This window comes from Phoxinus phoxinus, assembly GCF_949152265.1.
Source record: "Phoxinus phoxinus genome assembly, chromosome: 23".
NCBI classification, from domain to species: Eukaryota; Metazoa; Chordata; class Actinopteri; order Cypriniformes; family Leuciscidae; genus Phoxinus; species Phoxinus phoxinus.
In genome coordinates, this window is record NC_136898.1 from 2,079,216 (window position 1) to 2,095,605 (window position 16,390).

At 40.3% G+C, this 16,390-nt stretch overlaps 1 protein-coding gene across 1 annotated transcript in view; it reads right to left on the reverse strand.

Moving 5' to 3' along the window:
• Positions 1-16,390, reverse strand: part of LOC306991856 (zinc finger SWIM domain-containing protein 6) — a 100,465-nt gene that overhangs the window by 78,967 nt on the left and 5,108 nt on the right. The window lies entirely within an intron of this gene.

The following is a 16,390-nucleotide window of genomic DNA, read 5'->3' on the forward strand; positions in this document are numbered from 1 at the left end:
AGATTAATATATGTGACCCTGGACCACAAAACCAGTAGCCTGGTAATACCAAACTCTGCTACTTCACTTTGCTTCGTAGACAGAGTCTGGAATGGCATAATAGAGAAGTGTTTTCTCTCTCGCTAGGGGGCGATTGTCTGAAGTTTAAAATCATTGGTTACCCGTAAGCCAATCAGATAAGTTCAGTTAGGACGTATGTTATGCGCCTGTACAGCCGCATCGAACCACAGACATCATGCATCGAACTCAAATCTATGATCGAACTTCCACTGTAAACCTGCTGTAAACACATGATGATGCGAGCGAAATACCGGAGTGAACATGGCTGTAAATGACTTTTGCAGATTATGCGAAGTTAATCTACGCATACACGGTACAATCACGGCCTCTAAACTTATTTTTGACAGAGTGAAACAAGAAAATATTTGTAGCCAACTCTCAAATTTAGGATTAGATCTTTTAAACACAGCCAGTGCCGCTGCTCGCCATTTCGGTGCCCTAAGCATAATTCCTTTATGATGCCCTCTACCCCGAGAAGCTTCATGAGGCACACACGCCTCTCTTGCTCTCTCTCCCTCTCTGCCGTGCACGCGCTACGCGGTTTGGAGCACAGTCTCTGTCTCGTGGGCGCGATCGCTCTAGATTCAGGAGATTTTAACTAATTTGCGGGCGTCAGTGAGCCGCTATCAACATGCGGGAGACTCCCGGAACGCTATTTTTTTGGTGCCTCCTCAGCTCTTGGTTCCCTACGCTACGCGCAGCGCGCCGTGGTGGGAGCGGCGGCACTGGTTCTCCATAACAGAGCGAATTGCATCCCGTGTCTCGTTTCGGTTTTCGATTTCTCTGACCTACAATGTAAAACTCGGCGCTTAGCAACTACGTCACGGCTCTCAGCCCGCCCTCTGTTCGTTGATTGGCCCGGCCGTCTGAAGGCCGGTGGAAAACTGAAAGATAGGCCGCTATCTCAGACTAACTACAGGAGCGAAATTAAATTAGCGGAAATAGGAAGTCTGACGTAGTCAGGCTACAAAACCAGTCCCATGGGTGAATTTTTTTAAATTGAGATTTATGCATCATCTGAAAGCTGAATAAATAATCTCTCCATTGATGTATGGACTGTTAGGATAGGACAATATTTGGTCGAGATACAACTATTGACAATCTGGAATCTGAGGATGCAAAAAAATGTAAACATTGAGAAAATCTCCTTTAAAGTTGTGCATTTATGTTCACGATTGTGCTGCATTCACTCACAAAAATACATGTTTTATATATTTACGGTAGGAAATTTACTAAATATCTTCATGGAACATGATCTTAATATCCTCATGATTTTTGGCATAAAAGAAAAATTTATAATTTTGACCCGTACAATGTATAGTTGCTATTTCCACAGATATACCCGTGCGGCTCCAGACTGGGTTTGTGATCCAGGGTCACAAATAAAAATACAATAAAAATGAAATAACCCCTTGTAGAAAAATGAATGAGAAATCACAAAGCTCAACATACAACCAACATTTTCACTTGACTTAAAAAAAGTTATTTTTAAACGTAGGTCAACAAAGATGTCATATAGATGCACAAAAAGAAAAAAAACTACTTTTATTGATCATTTAAAAAGGTTATTGTAACAATCTTTAGGGATGCACTGACAATTCTGAAAATGCTATACAATGCCAAATTTTTCATCTGTAAGAACAATAAAGAACTGAAACCGTGAAGTTCGTGAACTGAAGCAGATCGGGTAATAAACACTTGGAGGGGAACTTCTTCAAATGCAAACACTGGCTGATGTTGATATTAGCTGGAAAGAGCGTGTGTTTACTGTTGTGTCTACATATCCCTGTTTGGATAGAGTTGTTTAAAGTCAATATTACATCGATCAACATGGACACATACATATTATTTACACCTTTTACTATTCAGTTGTCAATTTATTTTAAATAGTTTGACTTTGAGCCAAATCAGCCAATATGTTTTTGTAAAGTCACACCAATTGAAAAAAAGTTGCTGCAATGACTTAAAGGGATAGTTCACTTTAAAATGAAAATTCTGTCATCATTTACTCACCCTCAAGTTGTTTCAAACCTGTATTAATTTATTTCTTCTGCTGAACACAAAGAAAGATATTTTGAAGAATGTCAGTAACCAAACAGTAGTCTGTACCCATTGACTTCTATAGTAGGAAAAAAAATACTATGGAAGTCAATGGGTACAGACTACTGTTTGGTTACTGACATTCTTCAAAATATCTTTCTTTGTGTTCAGCAGAAGAAATAAATTAATACAGGTTTGAAACAACTTGAGGGTGAGTAAATGATGACAGAATTTTCATTTTAAAGTGAACTATCCCTTTAAGTTTTTATTATTATTAACTAAATGTGAGCTGCCCAAGATGGCAACCAAGTGAACGGACTCGCTTCAAAAGGACTTCACACACACACACACACTCACAGACGAATTGATTTTTATACTGTCCTATAAAAACAGTAACCCTAACACACACACACACTCTAATCCAACCCCTAAACCTACCCATCACACACACCTAAACCTACCCATCACACACCCCTAAACCTACCCATCACACACACACACACACACACCCCTAAACCTACACACACACACACACACACACACACACTAAACTTACCCATCTCTCACACACACACCCCTAAACCTACCCATCACACACACACACCCCAAAACCTACCCATCACACACCACTAAACCTACCCATCACACACACACACACACACACTAATCCAACCCCTAAACCTACCCATCACACACACACCTAAACCTACCCATCACACCCCCCCTAAACCTACCCATCACACACACACACACACACACACTAATCCAACCACTAAACCTACCCATCACACACACACACATACTAATCCAACCACTAAACCTACCCATCACACACACACACTAATCCAACCCCTAAACTTACCCATCACACACACACATCCAACCACTAAACCTACCCATCACACACACACACTAATCCAACCCCTAAACTTACCCATCACACACACACATCCAACCACTAAACCTACCTACCCATCACACACACACACACACACACAAATCCAACCCCTAAACCTACCTACCCATCACACACACACACTAATCCAACCACTAAACCTACCCATATCACACACACTCACTAATCCAACCCCTAAACTTACCCATCTCTCTCTCTCACACACACACACACACTAAACTTACCCATCTCTCTCACACACACACACACTAATACAACCCCTAAACCTACCCATATCACACACACTCACTAATCCAACCCCTAAACTTACCCATCACACACACACACACACACACACACCCTAAACCTGCCCATCACACACACACACACACACACCTAAACCTACCCATATCACACACACTCACTAATCCAACCCCTAAACTTACCCATCACACACACACACTAAACTTACCCATCTCTCTCTCTCACACACACACACTAATACAACCCCTAAACCTACCCATCACACACACACTAACCAGACCCCTAAACCTACCCATCACACACACACTAACCAGACCCCTAAACCTACCCATCACACACACACTAACCAGACCCCTAAACCTACCCATCACACACAACTTTCCGCATTTTTTACATTTTCAAAAAAACTCATTCTGTATATGATTTATAAGCTTGTGTACACACACCACAGACAGACACACACACACACACACACACACACACACACACACACACACACACCATTGAAATACAGTGGAACTCACAAAAGGTCCAATGCTATTAAACCAGCTCGAGAGTAGGCATGTTAAATCAAGTTAGCAATGTGCATTTGGGTGTAAAACCTGTCAAGTCTGTCACTGTCAAGTCGACTGTCCACACCATCTGATAGCGGAGAGTCCACCTGCACAAGTGAACACTAGCTGTTCAGACCCAGAGTAGCACAACCCCTGACCTCTTAAACCCAACAGGTGCATAAATAAGAGTCCGTCAAGACTCATATTCAACAGGCCGTTTAGCACTAAAGCAAAGGCCTCCAGCTGCACTTCCTGATGGCAGAACCCTCTCTTTCAAAGACCAACACACTGACTGGAAAGAATTATTACAGTAGAAAAAGAGCCTCAATCGGCACCACATGCCACATCGGCTCACGGACCAAACAAAGGAGCGGTTTGCCACATATGCTCCCACTTGGGCTGATCAAAAAGAGCCAGTTGTCATTTATTTGTAGAGGTTAATGGCCAAAACCTGAGCTTGGATCCTGGCTCGAGTGGGGGAGATTGTGCATTCCTGTCTGAGGGGAAAGTGGACTCATTCCATCTGGAAAAGCCCTCGCACATAGCGGGAATGGGACCAACGTGCATCTGGAGCCATTGGGTAGAGTGGCATGGAGACAGACTGTCACGCCAAGCCCTCATTGTGCCCGCTGGAGATGGGTATTGTGGCACGGCGAGGGCTGCCAGGCTCCGGCGCTGCTCATTTTAGCTCTTTTTTTTTCTTTTTTTTTTAAAGCTAACGAGCACACATGTCCTCGGTCTGAGACGTCAACCGACATGAAATTCGAGACAAAGCCGAGCCTACAACTGCAGCACAAAGGAGGAATTCTGCTGCCAAGCTCCGCCCCCTTCCACACCTCCTCCCCCGGAGCGAGCGAGCGAGCGAGCGAGCGAGAGAGAGAGAGAGAGAGAGAGAGCTAGCCAACCAGCCATGTGCGTGTCAGACCTAATTCCCAGTGTGTGTTCAGTGCTGGAGGCACATGTGGCCACTTCCCAGAAGGACGCTTCAGAAACCGTTGGCAAACAAAGACGTGCTGCGCCCAGACCGTATCAGTATTGGTAATCTGCAGATAAATACAGAGGTGCATTAGAGGAAACTGTGTTTTAGTGCCGATTGGGTTCGATGTACCATTCAGAGCACAACACAAACAGATCCATTATTCTCGGCGCGCGCCACGGAGACAGATGAAGCCTGGCGAGATCCCTCAGGGTTCGGTCCACGGCCCGCTCACATTCTGACTGGTGACCGTCATTACACCTATTCGGTACTGCTTGAAGACAAATGCATTTCAATGGGAACAGTGTGCACACTAATGTTCAATTTACACCGATGTTTTAGGCTACGTCTACATTCATGTTATGTTTGGTCTACATATGTTTGGTCTAAAACGCGACTGCTCTCATGTTTTCAAAATGCGAGTACATTTTCTGTCATATTTGCAGGACTGTGTTATGAAGAGTGAGCAAAGTAACATATTTCAGCAACTGTGTGAAAGTGAATCACATATAACAGACACAATACCGCTATAAACATCAATATCGATGGGTTCAATATGCGTCACATGACTAAACGTACGTCATCGTTTTTAAATACCTCAGTTTTCACAGTCCACACTACAACACGAAACCAGCATTTTTAAATCGATCTACTTTGGGGAGCGCTTTCAATAAGCTTTGTTTTCATGAATAAAAACGTCGTCTCAATGTGAACGAAAGGACAAGCGGAGAGAAAAAGATGCGTTTTCAAACAAAAATGTATTAGTGTGGACAAGGCCTTAGACTAAAAAAATACTCACTATTCAACAAAATTATAAACAACCAATATGGCAGCAACTCTTTGAGAAGCCATGTTGTCATAGACAGTGTTAAAGTGCAGTCATATTTACATCACAGCCATCATTGATGATTTGCTTAACTGCAAAACAATGTCTGTATTTGAGTATTTTTGTCTTATTTTCCAGCTAATTATTCAAAAATCCTAAAAAAATAAACTAAACTTGAAAAGCAACACTGCATAATATTAAGACATTAACAATATCCAAAAACTCTATAACACAACAGATTTAATAAAAGCAACACTGCATAAGATATTATTAAGACATTAAAAATATCCCAAAACCCTTAAACAACCAATTTAATTAAAGTAACACTGCATAAGACATTAAGACTTGATTTCATAGATTTCCTGTTTAATATGAATATGTTTTACACTGTTTTTAAGTATAAACAAGTTAAAAACAAGTGTAAAAAGTGCAGGAAGAAAAAAATACACAAATATATATGAAAGAGACTGTATCTAAAAACAAGTCTTAATATCTTATGCAGTGTTGCTTCAATTAAATGCATCTTGGTTTAAGGACTTTTGGATTATAGATAAAATCTTAATAAGTAGTCACTAGTCATATTTTTCCAGTGTTTTCAAAACGTTTTCGTTCTAGGATTGGACAAAAATTAGTCCAAGATCTTCTGAAACAAAGACCAAAACTGTTATAAGACATTTTAAAATCTTATTTAGGAGTACACACTAGCATATAGACTAGTCTCAAAGCTAACAGACATTGACTAAAATACACACAAAAAAAATTCCATCTAAGTGCTTGGCCAATCACAGCACACTGATCCAGCCGACCAATCAGAGCACAGTGTGCTTTTCAGGAGGAGGGGCTTCATAGAGACAGGAAGTAAATAGAGCGTTACTGACAGACTGGGAAGAGAGGAGCCGCAACAACAGAGAATATGAGGAAAATAATGTGTTTTTTTTAACATCACAAGGCATGACGTGAATGCAGCATGAAATGACCCAATACTTTAGAGAAAAATAGACCTTTGCTATTCAAAACTGCATGCAACCAATCTCCATGTTTAATTATGTGTGCCTGAGAGTTTCTGCTTTTTCTTCTCCACAGATGCAGAGCAATGTGACAATCCCCATTTAAAACTTTAACCTTGTCAAGAGACAAACATGCCAAAACCTTAGTAATGCAAATGCCACCCACGCCTGCTGGCAGCCAAGTGTGTGTGTGTGTGTGTGTGTGTGTGTGTGTGTGTGTGTGTGTGTGTGTGTGGACAATCAGGTTCGGCACAGCTGTGCTCAAGAACTTTTTAAAAGCGTGTCAAAGTTCCAGCAGACTCGCTGCAGAAGTCTGCCATGCCAGTGTGGCCGCCTGTCGCACGACCGCAGACCGATTTTCCTAGACGTTAAACATATTACTTGTGTTTCTGAGAAAAAAAATGCTTACTGGGGAGTTCTTAAAGACCTCTGGCCTGGTGTTAAATGATTCCTTATCCAGAAGAACTCGTTTAGAGGATATGAGCCACTCCAAACCACGTTTGAACAGTCACTGACTCACTGGCTGCTTTTATGGGGGTGCTATGAACTCTTATGAGGCACAAAAGCAGGCTTGTAACCGAGTCAAGCACAAAGAATGACTTATTCGCTTATCTTACGGTGCGACTCGAACAACTCATTCACTTAAACGTCAACTTAATGCGGCGATGGCTTCACCTTTCATCCCAAACACAAAGACTAATCGTTCTGGTTAGGCAAGAGGCTTCAAACTAAACAAAGGATCACGGTGTCTTTTACAAGAAATTTTGCACAATTCCATCATGTAGGAGTAAGTCAGATTACAAGCTTGTGAACTGACGTAAAAAATAAATGTATTTCCAAATGCTCCCAACCCTTTGTTTTCTTTCTCCGCGTGTAATTTACAGACTGCTAACCCTTTTGGTTTAACAGGGATGATTTATCGTGCCGCACCCCATTTCTGAATGCAATTCCGTCGTGTAGCGTTATGCCTTTTCACACGGCTTGCGGATGGAATTACAATCATTATTACAGTTCACACAACTAGCCTCTTTCCACCGGTGTTCACGGCATTGTCAATATCCACGCTGAATTAATGGACGCCGCCCAATCCTCACAGTGCTAAATATGTCATTTATGGCACATTCTGGAGGAAGTCAGGCCCATCCATTCGTCTTGCTTACGCACCCATAAATCTCGATCGGTTTTAGGCTCTGCCGGCGAATTGACACACACACTCCTGCCTCCCGCACTCCACTAAATAAAAATGATAAAGGCCTGTCAATAGTTTGCATACTCTGGCTCGGGAAGCAAATCGAGCCTCCGCAGTGCCGCAGCGTTTCCATTTCCCTCGTCTGGCAGCCTCATTTCAAAACCTGATGGGAAAACATGCCACCACACACACACACACACGCACACACGAAAACAATAAAACAGCACCTTCTGTTATAAAAAAAATCATAATAACGTCAGGCTTAAAGGAATAGTTCACTTAAAAATGAAAATACTGTCATCATTTACTCGCCCTAAAGTGGTTTCAAACCTGTGTGCATTTCTTTCTCATGTTGAACACAAGCAAATATATTTTGAAGAATGTCGGTAACCAAACAGTTGATGAACCCATTGACTTATATAGTAGAAAATAAAATACTATGGAAGTCAATGGGGTCACATCAACTGTTTGGTTGCTCATATTCTTTAAAATATCTTCTTTTGTGTCTTATATCTTCTCAGAAATTCATACAGGTTTGTACAGAATTTTTATTTTTAAGTGAACTATTCCTTTAAAGATAGATAAACACTGAAAAGCACAGTTCGATTAATGATTACGATAACAAGCACATTTTTGTGAATAACCGATGAATCATTCACAAAACTATAAACATGCATTTAGAAAGTAGGCAGGCGCAATTGTGATTCACGTTCAATGACTCCCAAACACACACACACTTCCGACCAAAGAGCAAATCTGGTGTGGAGCGCCACTGGCCTTACGCTTCATGATCGCCTTCAACCTGTTTGACTTCAAGATCTTCTGGTTCTTGAACCCACTGGCACTCATTTCTAAGGGTGAGAGCACGATGGGCGAGGCGTTGGATCAACAGCAGGATTCACACGGGGCCTGTGCGAACATGTGCGGCCCCTGAAGGAGCCTGCTTTTGTTTTGTTTACCTAAAGCCGGGGCGTTTGAACGGGACCGGCCCTGGGAAGGTTAAACTCTCAGCGTCCTGTTCTTCATAGCTCATTAAAGCCGGCGAGCAGACGGAAGGAGGAGGTGTGTGTGTGTGTGTGTGTGTAAGTCTATCCAGCACATGGGTCCCAGAAGGGGGAGCTGCAGCAGGAAATGGTGGATAAGTGGTGACCCGGGTTTGCTTTTGAAACTGATCGTCAGGAGCACAGCTGCTAGCTCTGCTCCGTGGTCAGGTTAACCACGCTTAGACAAAGAGAAGAAAAACAAGAGAAAAGGGAAATAACAGCCCCTCGTCATCATCAAACGCACCGCACCGAGCTCCTCCTCGACACTCACAGCGGGCCTCTTTAAAGGGAGCGTTCAGACAAAAATCGAAAGCATGCGATTATTTACTCGCCCTCAAAACCCGTATTCATTTCTTTCCATTATGAAACACTAAAGGAGAGCTTCAGCTGAAGGTCACTGTAGCTTTTTTCATTCAACAAAAAGTAGCATGAAAGTAGTCAAAAGCCGAAAAAAGGAAGAAAAAAGCACAATAAAAAAAATAAAAAAAAAATCAAATAGAGATCATGATTCTCATGCAATTCTGAACAGACAACTAAACAACCAATTTACTAGAGGTTCTGACAAAATATGAATTGCTGCAGTCCATTTTATAAAGCTTTAATTAATCTGAATAAAAAAAATTGGGTGAATGATTCAATGACTCACTCCAAAATACTTCACTTGTTTCATTACTAAATGATTCAGAGTTTTTGAACAAATCTATTGATTGATTCAATAGCCACGTTTCCATTACCCTTTAAATTGCGCAAATTGAAATTGCTAATTGAAAATACTCACTTTTGCAAAAACTCCCATTTACCGCAAAAAAAGTTTTACGCTCGCATGAGGGGGGTTTTCAGGCAAATCAAAAAAATATATATATTTCACAAAACTGCAATGAAAACAGTTTTTGTGTATTTACAGTCACCTGACGTAGATGACGCGGTGTGTTTGGAGAGAATACGAGACAGAGTTCTTTATTGAACTCATAAAAGACAAAAGAATAACAGGAATACTGGATTCTAAACCTCAAAGAAACGCCACAATCAAGACCTCGAAGCAGAAATGAGGGAGAAACACCCAGAAACTCCTCATATGAGCCGCTCTCAGTATAAGGGTCTTTCCTTCCCATTAATGATCGGATAACACACACACACACGTCTCCTTTGATTAATAATAATGGCCAGTGCGGTGGCTGGGATATACATAAACCTCCCAACGTCTGTTGCCATGATTTTTGGAATAACTTTTTACAAGAGGAAATGTTTTGTTTTAGTCGCATAACATCGGTTAATGGAAACAGCGCCATTTCGCCATTTTTTGTCGACATTTAGAAGGGGGAAAAAAAAGAAAGGAAAAGAAAAAACGCAAAAGATTTGCGCAAATCTGTAATGGAAACATGCCTATTGACAAACATTTTTAACGGTCACTTGTCGCCACCTACTGGTGTAACGAGGTCATTTACGCAATCCTTATTTAAAGTGTCAGGTTACTTTCAAAAGGTGATTTACTCTATTTTGATCTTTACCGTCGAAATCAGTGTTTATATCCGAACTATAAACTTTTATTCCAGTACTTATATGATAATTGGAATATTTGTCACACAAAAATAGTGATAAAGTGTGGTTGAAAAGACAGTTTGTGAAGCAGTTTCATTCCTATACATGATAACGGCTCTCTCTGGATCAAAACGCAGATCTTAATGTTCACAGTGATCATACTTGTCAAAGAATAATAGACAAGCGAGTCTTTGTCATTTAGGAATGAGATCGCGGGGGTGTTTGAATCGAGATTATGATCTTTTAACGATTAATCATGCAGCTCTAAATAACAGTAGTCTAGTTGTCAACAAAAGTGCAAAAATCCTTCGGTTGGAACAAAATAACAGCAAAATATTAATGTTTTTGGAAGAAGAAAACTCAAGAAAGAGTAGTTCTAGTTTTTATAAATAATGCAATCATAGTCAATAATGAGGACTGACCCGATAACCTGAAGCACTCTACTAACGGGTTAATGAACTCCCCCAAATGAATCCAATACATATGTGATTAAATCAGTTAATATATACAGGACATAAGCGTAAATCTGCACAAAAATACATGGTAAACTGGGAGGAATCCTTTAAAAGATAGTATATGTGTCTTATGACCTACTTTAATGGTGCTTTTTTGTTATTATTGCAGCTTTGAGGATGAGTAAATGATGACAAAACATTTTTGTGGTGAAATATTGATTGCATGATGAGCCGGAGCAGTTTTAGGGTCTATATTTGCAATGTTTTTGTGTCGCTCGATGGACTTTACATGTCAAAGCCATGCTGCACTTTACAGAGGCCTCCAAACAGCCATTGAGAACCCAAAAGAGTAAAAATGGTCGCTTTAGCATACCAAAGCACTTGAAGCGCTTTCACCGAGCCTCTTCAAAGACACACAAAGACATTAGCGGAGAGCGGCGCACCAATCAAGCAGCGAGCGCCAATCTAAAGCTCCTTATGAGCAATAGTTAGCTATTAATGTGAGCTTAAAGGTCTCATTCATCACCACGCCGTTTCCAGGTCTCAGCTGCGGCCTAGATAATGAAGACCGATTGGGTCTTCGAAACGGTGCGCCGAGGGTTCGGGACAAATAACCCACTCGCCGTCCATCAGCATATGGTTGCGTTACGTTTAAGGCCGGTCTCGCTGCGAGACTCGCCCGGTTTGTGCGTCAGCGCGCTTCGGGGTATCCGTAAAAACCCACTCGCTGCCAGGGTCTCGCTGTAGCCTGGATTAGGGACAGGACAGGCAATCTGGCTTTTGAGGTAATTCCCTGCATTCGGGTCCAATGCCGTGAGCGCGGGAATGCTGAGCCTTTTTATCGGGCCTGGTGCCGTATGGACCCGCGGTGAGCCCTGATGTCCTCAAACGCAGGCCAGGAGAACGAAGCGGGCGTAAAGCCGTGTAATGGAAAACAAACAGAGCAGAGAGTCCTCGGTATCCCTGCCCCCACAAACTCAACTCCTCGCCCCCCTCGTCCTCACCCTCGCTGAAGGTTAATGGTGCTGGAGGAATACAGATCAGCGCAAGATGGATGAAGAGGTGCTGGAAAACTCTCCCGCAGGTCTGGAGTCTAGAGATTAACTAAATATTAACTAACAAAAAAACCCATACAGCTGCGGCCCTAAAAGCAATTAAAGACGCTCACTCCTCCATCAAACGCCTCCCTGTGAAACAAACCAGAGAATGAGCTAATAATATTTAGACTTCCCATGCTCCTTGCCCAAGTGCAAGTTGAAGGTTAGTACAGAAAATCTCTTAAAGGGGAAGTGTGCGGTGTTCACAATAGCATCTGCACTATATACCATACACTACTGGCGGTCAAAAGTTCAGAACAAAATGCTCATCAAGGCTGCATTTATTTGATCAAAAATACAGTAAAAATGTTTTGCAATTTACATTAACTGTTTTCTATGTGAATATATACTGAAATGTATTTTATTCCTGTGATCAAAAAAATTAATTTTCAGCATCATTACTCCAGTCTGCAGTGTCACATGATCCTTCAGAAATCAGTACAATATGATGATTTGCTGCTCAAGAAACATTTATGATTATTATCAATGTTGAAAACTGTGCTCAATATTTGTGTAAACCGTGACCCTCCCATTCAAAAATGTTTTTTTGAAAAGACAGAAAATAAATGAATACTTTTATTCATCAAGCATGCAGATTAAATTGATCAAAAGTTGCAGTAAAGACATTTTTAAGGTTACAAAATATACTATTTAAATCCTGAAAAAAAACATGGTTTCCACAAAAATATTAAGCATCAAAAACTGAGTACAAGTGATTTTAACACATTTAAAAAGTCAAATTATTCGAATCTTTTGACCTGTAGTGTATACTGTGCATGGCTTGCATACTCAGATTAGCATACTATTTTTGGCATAATAAACAGCATGCAGAGCAGAGCACACTGCACTGCACTATATCCCACAATGCAATGCTCTCGACTTGAACTTACATTTTCCAATTGACGAATGAACCGAAAGTAGCAGTAACACTTTAATCAATCATTTATTTTATGAATATGTCTGCAAAAAGGCATTTGAATGTAAAATGCAAAATAATATTATTTTAAAGGAGGAGAACCGGATGTCACTTGCTAAATTAAGCAGTAACACATGTGAGGTCATGTGACTCCAGCATAACATATCTGAAATGTTTACCAATGCATAATGCATAATATTTACATACTATCCCATGAGGCCACAGGAGAGCAGGATTTGTGAATGCCAAACAAAATGTGAAATGACAACAGCGAACAGTGCGTCCAGATTACATTCATAAAGTACTAAAAATAAGTGGATGTTAAGGTTATAATAATGTTGCACGTGTCAATGTCAAATATAGAATGAAAAATGTTATTTTAATGTGACGTAATTGTTGCAAACATCGGGCTGTCAGTTAATAAACACTTGTTGACAAACTATACAGGAGAAACAGGAAAAATTTGAATATCATGCAAAAGTTCATTTATTTCAGTAATTCAACTTAAAAGGTGAAACTAATATATTATATAGACTCATTACATGCAAAGTGAGATATTTCAAGCCTTTATTTGTTATAATTTTGATGATTATGGCTTACAGCTTATGAAATGGTAACAAAGCATAAGTACTTCAGGTATAGTTTTGATAAGTATTTCCGTAGTCGTGCAACCCGCCATCTCAAAGAAAACTAAAGAATAACCTTTTGAAATCACTGACCCCGGCCTTATGCTCGTGTGCTTGAACTCTCAGCTCGATACTAACTCGACAATCACCACCGCCAGAGTAAAAATTGATTCTGTAACAACAACATTGAATTCCATTTGCATTTCAATTTAATGCTGATAAACACCCTATGAATGCACTGAAAAACACATCAACAGCTTCCTTCAATACACAAAAAGCTTAGTTTATTGCCATGCATTTGAATGATCACCCATTATCTTCATCTGACCGTATTGATTCAGACAGTAAAGGGGAACAGTGATGGGGAGAGCGAGCGAATGAGGGCCAGGGGTCTTCTTCATTCAGACTCTGAACATAATCCAAAAAATACAAATAAAAATCACAGTCTACAAACACCTAAAGCTTCATGATGTTCACAGACGGCTTTGTGCTGCACGAGCCAGAACGCACTATAGATCACTAATACTGGAGAGAGAGATTCAAAAGGTATTGGCTTGATATGACAACACCATATGCACAGATGGGCCGCATGTGGATCTAAAACTGAAGAACAAAGACGACGGCTTGGCCGAATGCATGCAAAGGAAATACAGCAATAGCCAGTGGTCAACATATGTCAAATATAAGGATGCATGCAATCATAATCATACACTGTTCGTTTATTCAGAACAAAACTGAGCTTTAATTTAATATTCAACAATATTATTGATCTTTCTGTAATGACACCATTATATGAGAACTGAAATGAGCTGGACGATGACAGTTTTCTCCAGAGCGGCTATACATATGTAAATGAACTAAATTAATAACTTTACAACAAAAATTAATCCTCACTGAACTTACTTAAGCTGGACTGTGACACAATCTTCTTCTGGAAACAATCTTTGTTGCATTATTTTCCTGTTATCTCTGTAAAGCTGCTTTGAAAATCCGTATTGTATAAAGCGCTTTATAAATAAAGGTGACTTGACATTTTCACAATGAGAACGCCAATATAAAAACAGAGTGAGAAAGGTTTGCATCCAAAAGTTACAATGCAAATCTTTTTTCCCCAATCCAACTTCAGGAACTTCTGTTTGGAGCGTGTTAGTCGACAGTCAAGTCAACTTCAGCGCTTTTTAGTCTTAAGCTTTTTCAAGTCAAGTAACCTTCATTTATACAGCGCTTTTAACAATATAGACCGTTTCAAAGCAGATTTACAGAGATAATAGGAAATTAAAGTAACAGATTTAAACAGAATTAGTGATTTAAGATGGTGGTGTTATTCATGTAGAGAGCGCTGAGGGCCTTGTGACCAGACTCCAGCCGTCCAGGGCACTGGACGCTGCTCAAGTATGTCGATGTTGGGAAGCGGAGCACATTCCAGTCAATCACGTCTGAAACGCGCACACACACACACACACACACGTGCCTACTGGGTAACGTCTTACTTTCGGCTTGAATATAATGCAGGGAGAAACAATACTGACGTAAAGCCAAGGCCGTCTGTCGCTGTGCCGCGATCCTGTCGAGAGGAAGTCAAACTCCTCGATCCTCTCCACATACTTGACTCTCAGATTGAAGTGCGCACACACCGAGAAACACTACGATACTCCAGAAAAAGGTCAAACGCTACAGAAAATGACTGCCGGCTGCTTACTGTACGCACTTCATTTCATTTCTGCACTTCTACGAGTTTCAGTGACTTTTTACTACGGTAAAATCCTTGCGTGTACACCCTCAAGTAGTTCATTTCTTCTATAAAATGGTGATAAGTTCAAAAAATAGTTGAATCTACTTATATTACAGAGTACATAACACAGTTTCTGCCAATCTCATGTTAATCTGCAGTACCTATAGAGTAGTATTGCATCGTTCATATCTCTTTAATGTGATCAGATTTATAAAAGGCTAACTCTTTAACAGTGTAAACAAGTCAGAATGCATGATATAGCTTTACACTAAAAAAATCAACGGCTGGGTTTGTCCATATTTTACCCAAAATTGGGTTGAAACAACCCAGCATTTTTTAGAGTGTAGACATCCCCAAATCAAAACAGTTAATTGCATTCAAATTTAATTTTACCTACAATTTAACACTCTGAATTCACCTTATAAAACAAAAAGAAATATATATTTATGCAGTTTTAGGGCATTTTGAGGGCTATGAAGATTAAATAAACCACTGCCAATTCATAAAACACATATATAATGATAAATTCTACAAATCAAATTGGAAGCTCGCCGATATTGATCATGATTATGTGAATTTCAACTTTTAGTCACTAATTTGGCTGGGTTTTATGGCAAAGCTATATTTCCCATCATTCCCTGTGGAAGCATGACTAAAACACACGGCATCGATTAAACACACACCTAACGCATCTGTGTGTACTATAAAAGCTTCCCATCTTCATTCACAAAGAAATGTGAAGATGCCCAGCAAGTCTTTATTCTGACCAACATCACTTAAACGCTCACACTCCATTTCGATTAATTACAACCTCTGAACTCATGAGAAGCGGATGAGAATACCCAGCATGCAACAGCCGTCATTTTACAGTCTAGGTTAACTATAGACCCGATATAGTCCGGCTATGAGGAACACAAATCTGGACAAAATAACCTTGAATTTGGTTACATGTGGTTTTTGCCGAAATAACTTGAGATGTATGATATTCCATCATGTGAGCAAAGTCAACAGTGATTACATTTCTTTATCTAATTGATGACGAGTCTATCCCTGGGCGATGGTTTAGACGTCTATTAAACGTTCACTGACGGCCCAAATGTTGCCTTGTTTTATCCTAGACGCCAGGACTGTGTTTGGACGCTATTAGACGTCTTTTAAACGCAACATTGCT